The sequence below is a fragment of the Phoxinus phoxinus genome (genome assembly GCF_949152265.1).
Source record: "Phoxinus phoxinus genome assembly, chromosome: 10".
Lineage (NCBI taxonomy): Eukaryota > Metazoa > Chordata > Actinopteri > Cypriniformes > Leuciscidae > Phoxinus > Phoxinus phoxinus.
Window position 1 is genome coordinate 2130834 of NC_136885.1, and position 11438 is coordinate 2142271.

The window sequence follows — 11438 nt, forward strand, 5'->3', positions numbered from 1 at the left end:
TCCACAAGTGAAAATTAAAAATTGATGGTCAGCAAACCAGAAAGTGCACAGCGCCACCGGTCTGATGCATGGACCGCTGCATGGTCTGCTCTTGGACCGTCATATTCATTAACTTGCCATGAATTATTACACAAATGTTCTAAATGCATGAAGAGGTATGCCTAGGCTAAATATTGTTTTGACAGTGGCATCATAAAATGCTTGATATGACTCATACCATATGAAGGCTACAGTAGCCCAGAGGTGGGACAAAGTCATTGTTATGCAAGTCACAAGTAAGTCTCAAGTCTTTGCCCTCGAGTCCCGAGTCAAGTCGAGTCAAAGACAACAAGTCTCAAGTCGAGTCCAAGTCCTACCATTTTAGTTTCGAGTCATTTCAAGTCCTCTTACCACAGAAATAAAATGTATACAAATCATGTATGTCTGTAAGATTTGTATTTATTTAAACCTCTTTTTATACAATGACATTAATCAAATACAGTAAAAAAAAAACGAAAATTCAATTTTCACAAAAAAAGCTTTATTTCAACAGCATATTGCACTATAACAATGTACAGCAGCAGAGAGAGAGAGACTGAAAAAGTTATATTATCACCAACCTGATAATAAGAGAGAGAGGGAGAGAGAGAGAGAGAGAGAGAGAGAGAGAGAGAGAGAGAGAGAGAGAGAGAGAGAGAGAGAGAGAGAGAGAGAGATAGGTCCTTTTAGCCTAAACTTTTTAAATCATGTCATCAATAAAATCCTCACTCCTCAAAATTATCACTTCTGAAAAAGTTATATTATCACCAACCTGATAATATGAGAAAGAGAGAGAGAGGGAGCGGGAGAGGGAGAATGTGGAGGGAGGCCCCTATACTGCATTGCATTTGCAAAAGATCAAATTGGCCAAAAGTCTGTCAGTCATTTGTGCACGATGGGGACGCAGAATGATGCCACCATGGCTGAAAACTCGCTCCACTGGAGCACTAGAAGCAGGCACTGCCAAGACTCGGATGGCTACTTTAAAGAGTGAAGGAAGAGTCTTACTGTTCAGTGCCCAGAACAAAAGGGCATTCTGTCCTTCTGCCATGTCAATGCAGTAACTTAGCTGCACTGCTGGTGTGGTCCCAACATCCCTTTTCTGCCTCTTATGGTATGCAGCAAACAGCCCTTCTCCTTCCATGTCCTCTAGTTCTTCAGCAGGCACCGGCACAGGCACAGGTTGCTCCGTCTCTTTAGCATCAATTCTAAAAAAAACATGTCACAACAGCAGAAACATAAGAGCCCTTATTACCATTACTGATGTTGATGATACTGTGCAAGACTAATTTTTTTATTATTGTTAAAGTCAGATTAATATGACATTAGATCCTAGATTAAGATTAAGATCAAATAATTTAACGTTGCATTGAAGTTGCATTGCAATTCAATAATATTTACCTGTAACTCGTTGTGCCACCTCTGCCTTGATGTCACGGTTGACCAGCACATGGGGCTCAATCCACAGCAGACAAAAGGCTGGATCCAAGGCAGCTGCTTTCAGGTAGACTGTGTCTGAAAAGGGGGTAGTGATCCCTTCTTGAGACTGAACCATTTTCACATTAATGAAGATCCCAAGAAATCTTTTTTTCAGGGATGCCTGCAGACCTCTGACCAGGCCGCTCAGGAAACGAACTTGAGGCTTCAGCTTCTCAAGATGGTGATTGAGGGACAAGACGGATGGAACAACTGAACTGATTGTAATGACTTTCTCCCCCTGTGTCAAATCAGTTGCTTCTCCGAACGGTTTCAAGATGTCCACCAACTCCTTCAGCAGATTCCACTCTCGTGGTGTGAATGACAGTTCTTTATGCCCGGCCTTCTCAAGAACTGCGCAGAGCTTTTGCTGATCACAATGAAGGACTGCTTTCACCTGCCGCAGTGTGGAATTCCACCTCGTGCTCACTGCAGCAGGGGTGCCTCTGTGCTCCCCAAATTCACCATCGAAGATGTCTTTAAACGTTGTGCTTGTGTGGAGCAGGGAGCTAAGTTTCGATAACTTGGAGAGAGAAGGACATGCTGCTTTTGTTTCTTTCAAACCGTCTCCCACAACCAGCTGCAATGTGTGTGCAAAACACTGCAGGCGCTGTTTCTTTGCCATAGCAGCATCGACGGTTTGCTGGTCTTCTAGGGTTAAGTCATGCCATAGCTCAGGATCATCAAGATTATCTCCAGCATCATCATCTTCCTCCTGTTCGCTGGGGAAGCAGACCGTAAATGCCTTGCGCGTGTTAGCAGCATTGTCACTAATGATATAGTCCAATTTAGCTTTGATGTTGTATTCATCACATATTGCCTCAAATTGGTCACAGATGCGCTCTGCTGTGTGAGAGCCTTTAAAGCGGTTGCAGGCCAAGAGATTAGTCTTTAGCTGTACCCTCTCTGCATCGCTCTCCATCCAGTGCACAGTGACACCAAGGAATCCCCTCATCTTTCGATCAGACCAAATGTCCACAGTGACTGAAACATGGTCAGTGTTGCTCAATTGAGTTTTTAACTTTGAACGTCTCTCCTCAGCAAGGCTCTCTGTTTTTGTGGTCAGCGTTCGGCGACAGACTGGGGTATACTTGCTGTCCAGCAGAGCCAGAAAGTGACGAAAGCTCTTATTTTCCACAATAGACAGAGGAAAATTGCAATCAATAATCAAGTCAGACAGTATCGCATTGGAGATGGCTTTCTGCTGTGGGTGGCTCATGCTGTAATGCCCTACACGAGTGTCCAGGAATTGTGAGATTTAGGGGTGTGACGGTTAGTATATAACCGTGAGACCGACGGTTATAGTTAAACACCGTCATTAGAACTCTATAACCGCCAAAACCGTGTTATTAAAATATTTTTTACAAACATTAAAAAAAGTTTTTTTTTTTTTCATTTTTTAGATAGGATCATAATAAGCGCAATATATCGGGAGACGTGGTTTTTACCACTTAATGAAGTTTTGTTTTGTAAATCGTAATTTTTGCATTGTAGAAAGCCTTTCTTTAAAGCGAATTTCGTTTTGTACAAATTGTATCATAATTTTAATAAATGTTTCATCAACCAATTGCATGTATTTAATAAATAAAAAGCAAATATAGCAGACAATATAATAACCGTGACATGCAGGCGCCTGCGCGCCGCGTTCACTTGCATTGCATTGTGAACTGGAGCGCATCTCATCGTAAATGAATGAAACTATGCCTATGCCTCATGCATGAGCATTAAATATCTTTGCTACATCCTTTCTAGGCGGGTGCGGCTTTGAAATTTGGTCAAAACACGTTGGTGCGGATGATGAGATTTGTTATGAGGTTGCGGATGAAATAATACCCCATCTGCGTATCTGTACATCTAATAACATTGAACACTACACAAATATGAATTAAAAAATATATATTTAAGCGATTAATTCCCCATAGTGACAGGAGGTGCCGGAGATCTCCTTAATAAACGGAGGTCTGAAATCTCTGCCCCTTTACCGATCAGAGCGCGCACTGACACGGAGTTAACCCGCTATCTCCAAGAACAACTACGGCTAATCCACTAGCATGGTGGAGAGACAATGAAACACACTATCCGCTCTTAGCAAAATTGGCACGTAAATACATGTGTATTTGTGCTACAAGCACAGCATCAGAGCGAGTGTTTAGCACTGCGGGTAACATAGCTACCCCTGTCAGATCGTCACTAAAAGAGAGTAAAGTGAACATGTTGGTGTTCCTGTCACGGAACTTGGAAGTCGAAAAAGATTAGGAATTTAAAATGTCATTGCACTTTTTTTGTTTCCTGTATTTAGTTAGTTTAATTAAGGTATTATCACAACAATCGTTGTTTGACTTTGTTTTTGTTTTTTTGATAAAGGTATGTAGATTTTATGATTTGTAATTTAGGCCCAGGCTACTCATTAATTTTTATGCAGCTCTTATAGAATTTAAGCAGCCTACTTTTTTACTGTGTGTGATTTATTTAAAACAAAGCAAATTATTATTTTTTTTTTTTGTTAAGGATTTGTTTACTGTGTGTATATAAATAAACGTATACCCCCCCCCCCCCACCCCCACCCCCGACGACGGTTATGTTACGAACCGTCACATTTGAGTCACATCATAACCGTCATCACCAATTCTGAAACCGGCACACCCCTAGTGAGATTGAAGGCTGTTGTGATTCATCTACGATGCTTTTGTTCATCTGGTATTCTTGATATCTGTAACAGAGAAGAATATGAAACGGATGTCAGAAAATCCCTTATAGCCACACATGTTGTATTTGAAACTACTCTTTACTCATATCAATATTGTTGTGTTAATATTCATTGTCTATTGTACACTAATACGGTATACGATAATACATTTCAGTTTAAGTGAATGCAATATTAAGAATATTTTCACTGCTTCAAAAGTCATTAGAAAGCCCTTTCCCTTAAGAAACTGAAGTGGGTGGACAAAGTTCACAACTTTCTTACTTGAGTAAAAGTACAGATACTACTGATCAAACAAATATTACTCCGTTACAAGTAAAAGTTGTAAAGACAGATTTTTACTTAAATAAAAGTACAGAAGTACTCATTTTTAATGCACATTTATATTTTATTAATAGTACAATTCGGTCCGATTTTCCCATGGCGTCTGTCATTGCTATGCAACCATGCACTGCGCTCTCCACAACGACAGAGGTTTTAATGGTTTTCCACCACCGAAAAACGCTTGCTGTAGCTCTGCTACAAGATTTATTTACAGAGAAGAGAAAAACACTCGTAGTGTTTGGGTCTTTCATGTTGACTAATGCTTTTAATGTTGTTATGGAAAGGGTAAAGCTAATTGGTTGGTTCTTACATGACCTGCAGTGCGTTTGCGGCATTCTGAAAAGTTCTCGCTGCACCTGGAAAAAATGAGCGCGTCGCTTCATTTGTGAGCGCGCGCCTACATTTGAACGAAATTGAGCGCGCAAAAGACGCGATATGTGAAAGGCCCCTTGGCGAGCAAGCTACCTCCAATCAGGCCACAAGCTACTGGTAGCTCGCGAGCGATGTGTTCTAGACCCCTGGTTGAATATGCATGAACTCTCTGCGTGTGTGTGTGTGTAATGTCAAATCGCACATTGTTAAAACAACAATTACGATATTATCACAGACGACGATATATATCGCACACCCCTAATAATCGTTATTATGTTATTATATGCTGTATATATCTCAGTGGTGCGCTTTAATTGTGATATTTTATGTCTTCAGTGACAGTTCAGCTTGTGATTATTAACCAAAATTACATAAACAACCTCAATGAGGCAGCACCCCAGCCACTCTGAAACTGAATAATTGAAAGAGTAAAACTACATTTTTGTAAGCATTACCAGCAAGGGAGACGTGCGTTTACTGTCTCGTTACAGTAAATATGCAGCAGCTATAACTAGTAGTACATTACGGTACATCCAATAAGGTGCTTAAAGAAACCTTACCTTTCTTTGTGCAACTTGAGGTGTCGAACAAAGTTGGACGTTGTGGCAGCTCCGTCTGTGATCTTCGACCCGCATATTTTGCAAATTGCAACTCTTTTTTTGTTGAGTACCTCGAAATTTTTTGTTAACCTTTCCTGCTTCTGTCTCCTAACCGTGGTTGGGAGAGACAGGGGAGATCCGTTTTCTCCAGGGCCGGAAGTTTTCCTCCCGGGGTTAATTCCCTAAACTTCACGCTGTTTAGTGTGATGGTTGCATACAAAAACAAAGAGGCCGTCTTGCCGAAGAGTTTGGGTGTCTTTATTTTTCTAGCTGCACTGGAATACACTGCACATAGCTAACTACCTGCACTGGTCACCGTATCATTCCCACACCACTCTCATCCGCTGTTTCGCGGGCCTCATACAGGGGGGAGGGGCGCATCTCGGACACGCGCACTCACTCACTCTCATTCACACACACTGAGCTGTCCTAAACTAAACACACTGGAGGCACATCCCACAACACTACCCCCACCATGGACTGGCAATTAACACTAATTCCATTCCATCTAAATATACTTAGCACACACTCTCTATATCTGTAGGCCTAAAATGTGAAGAGATAGCTGTGTCCCAAATAGTATGTAAATCCAAATAGGTAGGTTATACTAATTTAACAAGTGCCTAAACAGTGCTAAAAGTTCTAAAGCTCATTCAACAGTGAAACCAGGAGTGAAAAATTAATAGAAATGAAATAGTCTCAAATAAAACATAAGAGTACATCACCTTTTAAATCCTATTCTCCGGTGACCAGAGGTAATACTGCCTGACTATTCCGGTAATAATCAAAACATACATTGGATGCAATAAAGTGCAAGCATGTAAAAGCATTGAAAGCTCTTCAGTTTTTTTTTTTTTTTTTACGTGAAAAGGGTGCTTTTTGTAGAAAAAGCATAGAACAAACTAGACTAGAGTCCAAAAACGTAAACTGTAAAGTCTCTAGTGCAAATATGAACTGTCATAGGTGACTCACTCAGTGACCCAGTCCCCATAACGGCACGGTCCTCGGCGCTGACGTTGGGGCCGAGGTTCGCGCGGAGCCTGGTGGTCTGGCTCTCCTACCGCACCCCCACCATGGTCAAGTATCACATGGGAAGGAGTGGATGGAAGAGACCCGATCATGTGAGAATTAGTAGCAGGTGGAGTGGACGGCAAGGAGTCACTGGGGCTATCACTCGAGGCAATAGAGTAGAGGCTGTGCAAGCCGAGATCCTCCTGGTCTGCTGGGTGCCCGTCCACAGCGGGTGGCAGGATCTCAGAAGGCGTCCAGTTCTGGGATTGGTCCAGGACCCAGGTGTTATCCAGGGGCTCACGGCTGCGGTAGCATTTGAGTTGATCATGGTGGACGACTTTGACCTTAGCTCTGGGGCCCTTTTGGATCCGGTAGACTAGATCATCTAAATGTCCCATAACAAAGTAAGGTCCTTCGTAGGAGGGGAGGAACTTTTTGACTTTGTTTTTGACATAACATGTTCCTTTGATGAGATACCACACCGCATCACCGACTTTGTACTGTGTGTGGCAAGCGTTTTTGTCGTATTGTCTTTTTGCACGTGTGACTGACTCACCGAGGGCTTCTCGGGTGATGTTGTGAGCCAGTTCCAACCGCTCACGCATTTGTTGCACATACTCGGGAGCTGAAGGTGCATGGTCAGAGTCTGGGGGCAAACCAGCCACAAGGTCCACTGGCTCACTTATTTCGCGGCCGAACATCATGAAGTTGGGGGTGAAACCAGTAGCGCTGTGCTTGGTTGCTCTGTAGGCCATAACTGCATATGGGATCATCAGGTCCCAATCCCAGTGACAGTGTTCTGCAGTGGAGGCCAGGATCCGTTGGAGTGTGGCGTTGAAACGTTCAACTTGGCCGTCGGACTGCGGTCTGAATGGTGTAGTGTGGGTTTTGTCGATGCCAAACAAACGGCACATTTCTTGGAATACCTCTGATTCAAAATTGCGTCCTTGATCGCTGTGCAGAGAGTGAGGCATTCCAAAGCGGCACACCCATTCAGTTGCAACAACGTTTGCCACTGTCACAGCCTTTTCGTCAGGTATTGCGAATACTTCAGTCCATTTTGTGAAATACTCCTGTATTACGAGTATATAACTGTTTTTTCGTTCTGTCTCATTGAGTGGGCCCATAATGTCCAGTGCAATGCGCTCCATGGGGGCTCCAACTCTGACAGTTCCCATGGGCGCTTGTGGAGTCTTGTGGGGTCTGGCTCTGCATGCGCAGTTTGTACAAGTCCGGCACCAGAGAGCCACATCTTCTCTCATGTGGTACCAGTAGTATCTGGTTTGAAGTCTGGCCACAGTCCTTTCAATACCAAAATGTCCACCTACTGGCCCTTCATGCATTTGGCGCATAACATTGGGTTGCATTTTGCGTGGGAGAACAATTTGAGGATAGAACTGTGTGTCGTCTAAACAGTAAAAGCGGCGGACCAGTACTCCCTCTCTGAAGTAAAGTCTTCTCCATTGACTCCAGTACGTTTTGGTGGCTGGGCTGCATGGGGAGACTGTGACCCACGGGGGCCGCTCGCTGCTGACCTCTAACCAAGCTCTGATTGGTGCAATGTCTGTATCAGCAGCTTGAGCCTGGCGCAACTCCTCCATACTCCAGCCAGCAAACAGTCTGGTCTCGTTTGTGTTTGTCACATTAATAATCGCTGTTTGTTTTAAAGTGTCTGTGTTGGTAACATTGACAGCGCTTACCCCCACCGGACTCAGCAATAGGGAGCTGGTGTCAGAGTCCAAATCACACTGAATTGCTTGGTGACTTGTGGTTCTCGGTGGCGAGGAAGGTTCCTGCAGATTACAAGGACAAGACTGGCGGCAGGGCCTGCGGGAGAGACTGTCAGCATTCGTGTGTAAGCGACCTGGGCGATGGATGATTTCGAACTCATACTCCGCTAGCTTCTCAAGCCACCGGGCTAACTGACCTTCCGGCTCTTTCATTCGCGTGAGCCAGCGCAGGCTGCTGTGATCGGTTCGTACCTTGAAAGGCCTCCCAAGTAGGTACTGCCGAAAATGAGATGTGAAATCGACAATGGCTAGCAGCTCCCGTCTCGTAGTGCAATAATTCTGTTCAGCTTTGGCTAGTTTGCGGCTGCCGTATGCCAACACACGTTCGGTGCCACCCTGCATTTGCGACAGGACAGCGCCGATACCTGTGTCGCTGGCATCGGTGTCCAGGATCATTTCACCATGGTCCAGTGGATAGCCTAAGACAGGGGCTGTGGTGAGGCAGTGCTTGAGCGTGTCGAAGGCGGCTTGGTGTTCAGCGTGCCACTGGAAGTGTGCATTCTTCTTCGTCAGGTTATGCAACGGTTCGGCAATGGAGGCAAAGTCTTTCACAAACCTGCGATAGTAGGAGGCGAGGCCAATGAAACGTCTGACCTCTTGGACTGATGTGGGAGTGGGCCAGGCTTGAACTTTGTTGACTTTATTGGGGTCAGTGGCCACACCGTGCTCAGACACAATATGACCTAGATAGGTAACTTGGCGGCGGAACAGGCAGCATTTGGCAGGTTTCAGTTTGAGATTTGCTTGTTTAAGTCTCTGGAACACTTGGCTCAGTCGCTGCAACATCTCAGGCACATCCTTGGCCAGCACGATGATGTCGTCCAGGTAGACGAGGCAGGTCTCCCACTGCATGCCGGCAAGGACGCGGTCCATAAGGCGTTGGAACGTAGCCGGCGCGTTACATAAGCCAAACGGCATAACATTCCATTCAAATAGTCCGTTACGGGTGCAAAAGGCGGCTGCACGGCGGGCTCTTGGTGTTAGCTCAACTTGCCAATAACCTGACGCAAGATCCAAAGTGCTGAACCATTTGGCGGTGGCAAGAGTGTCCAGCGTGTCTTGGATGCGGGGTAGCGGGTACGCGTCGGTGATGGTGTGGCTGTTGAGTGCCCTATAGTCTACACAAAGGCGATAAGTCCCATCCTTTTTACGCACCATAACAATCGGTGAGGCCCAACTGCTGTGGCTGCGTGTGGCGATGCCGCTCTGGAGGCCGTCACTGATCTGCCGTTCTGCGCTTTGCTGCTTTTCCCCAGCCATACGACGAGGAGGCTGCTTCACTGGAGGTCCCGGCCGGGTCATGATGTCATGCCGCACAAGACTGGTCCGGCCCAGATCACCAGGTCCCCTGGAAAAGACACTTTCATAGGCGCACAACAGGTTAAATAGTTCAAGTTTTTCACTGTCATTAAAGTCAGTGGAACTCTGGGCATAGAGCTCCTGGAGGTGCTCTGGAACTGCAGGGGGGCTGGCTGGAAAGTCTGCCGCTGTGGGGACACTGGATGAAGACAGAGCTTCAGCTGGCTGGAGGAGGCCTGCAATGGCACCTTCTTTAATAGTCACAGCCTTGTTGCCAGGGTTAAAGAGGCGTAATGGAACGATGTTGGTGGGCTGTGCGTTGACTAGGGCTCTGGCTATGAGTATTTTGTGCTTTTCAACGAAGCCTTTCGTGGGGCTAAGCACCATGTCTCCCTGAGCTTCTCTGCAAACGTGCACGTTGCCCTTGACTAGGTACTCTTGTCCCGCTTCAACCACAACAGTTCTGGCTACTCTTACAGCGTGTGACTTTGGAACAGCCTCTGGGTGAAAGTAGGGCACTTCCTCCCCAAACAGAATTATGCGGTGCTTACCGAAATCAAGGCGGGCCTCAGCTTGGGTGAGGAAAGGATGGCCAAGCAGCACCTCATTGCCCTCTATGTCCGCTACAAGGAAGTCCACTTCAACTTGACGGTTGTTGATACTGACCGGTACCTTGGCCTCACCAAGCACTGGCACGTCTCCCGGTCCCACCCCGAGCAAAGTCTCTACGATGGATGACTGAAGCGGTGGTCTCACGTCTTGGTGAATGGCGTTGTATTGGTGAAGGGGCAGCACGCTCCTCCGCGCTCCACTGTCCAGGACCGCACATACCTCCAGCTCAGATATGCGCATGCGAATGTTCATTTCACGATTCTGGCTTTTAAGGTGGAACACATTGGTCAGCGGGCTTTCTTTGGCGGCGCTTGAAAAGAAAGTCTTTGTATTTCTTTGAAGGGACGAGCACTGGCTCTGTTTGTGACCCCAACCATTACAGTTATAGCAGCGAATATCACCCTTTTTAAAGTTCTTGTGCTGCTTAAATGTTTTTGCAGATGCGCGTGGAACAAAGTGATTGGGTGCTGGGCTAACTGTAGAGGTCGTGGTAGTCACAGTCTCATTTTTGTCTTTTTCTCTGACAACAGCAGCCCGGGGCCTGCGTTCAGTGATGTTGCGGGCCCCTGGGTGCATGATGCTGGTGACATAGGAAGCAGCTCTTTTGGTAGTGTCATGACGATGGGCTATCTCATAAGCTTTGGCTAGTGTAGCTGGACGTTTTTCCAACAGTCTTTGAACTAGCTCTGCATCACCCAGGCCGTTTGTGAAAACTTCCACAGCTATAGCGTCTTGCTCAGCCTCTGACCAATCACCATAAGCTATAGCTACTTTTCCATAAATGTCATCCCTGAACACATGAAGCGCCTCACCATGTTTACGCACTCTTTGCCTCAGCTCTACTGCTACAGCCGCTGCATGATCTGAAGAAGGGCCATAAGCAGTTTCGAGTTCCTCCAGCAGGCGGCGGTAGTCCCATTTGGATGAACGAGGGTTTCTGTGGACGATGGCGCCTGCAGCTCCGGTGAGGCAGAATTTCAGCTGAATGACCATTGTTTTGACTGACCAGTGATTTGCCTCCGCGCAGCTCTCAAACCTGTGCAGAAACTCCCTCCATGGTGTGCTGCCATCGTACTGGCCGGGACGTAGAGTGGGGACTCTCTCTTTGGGGTTATAGTCCTCATCACTGTCCGACAGAGGAGGCTGACGGGGCGCAGAGCGGCTCTTACGTGTTGGAGATGAGGGACAGGGCTGGCGCAATGGGAAATGTCCATGTTTTCCAGTCATGTCTGG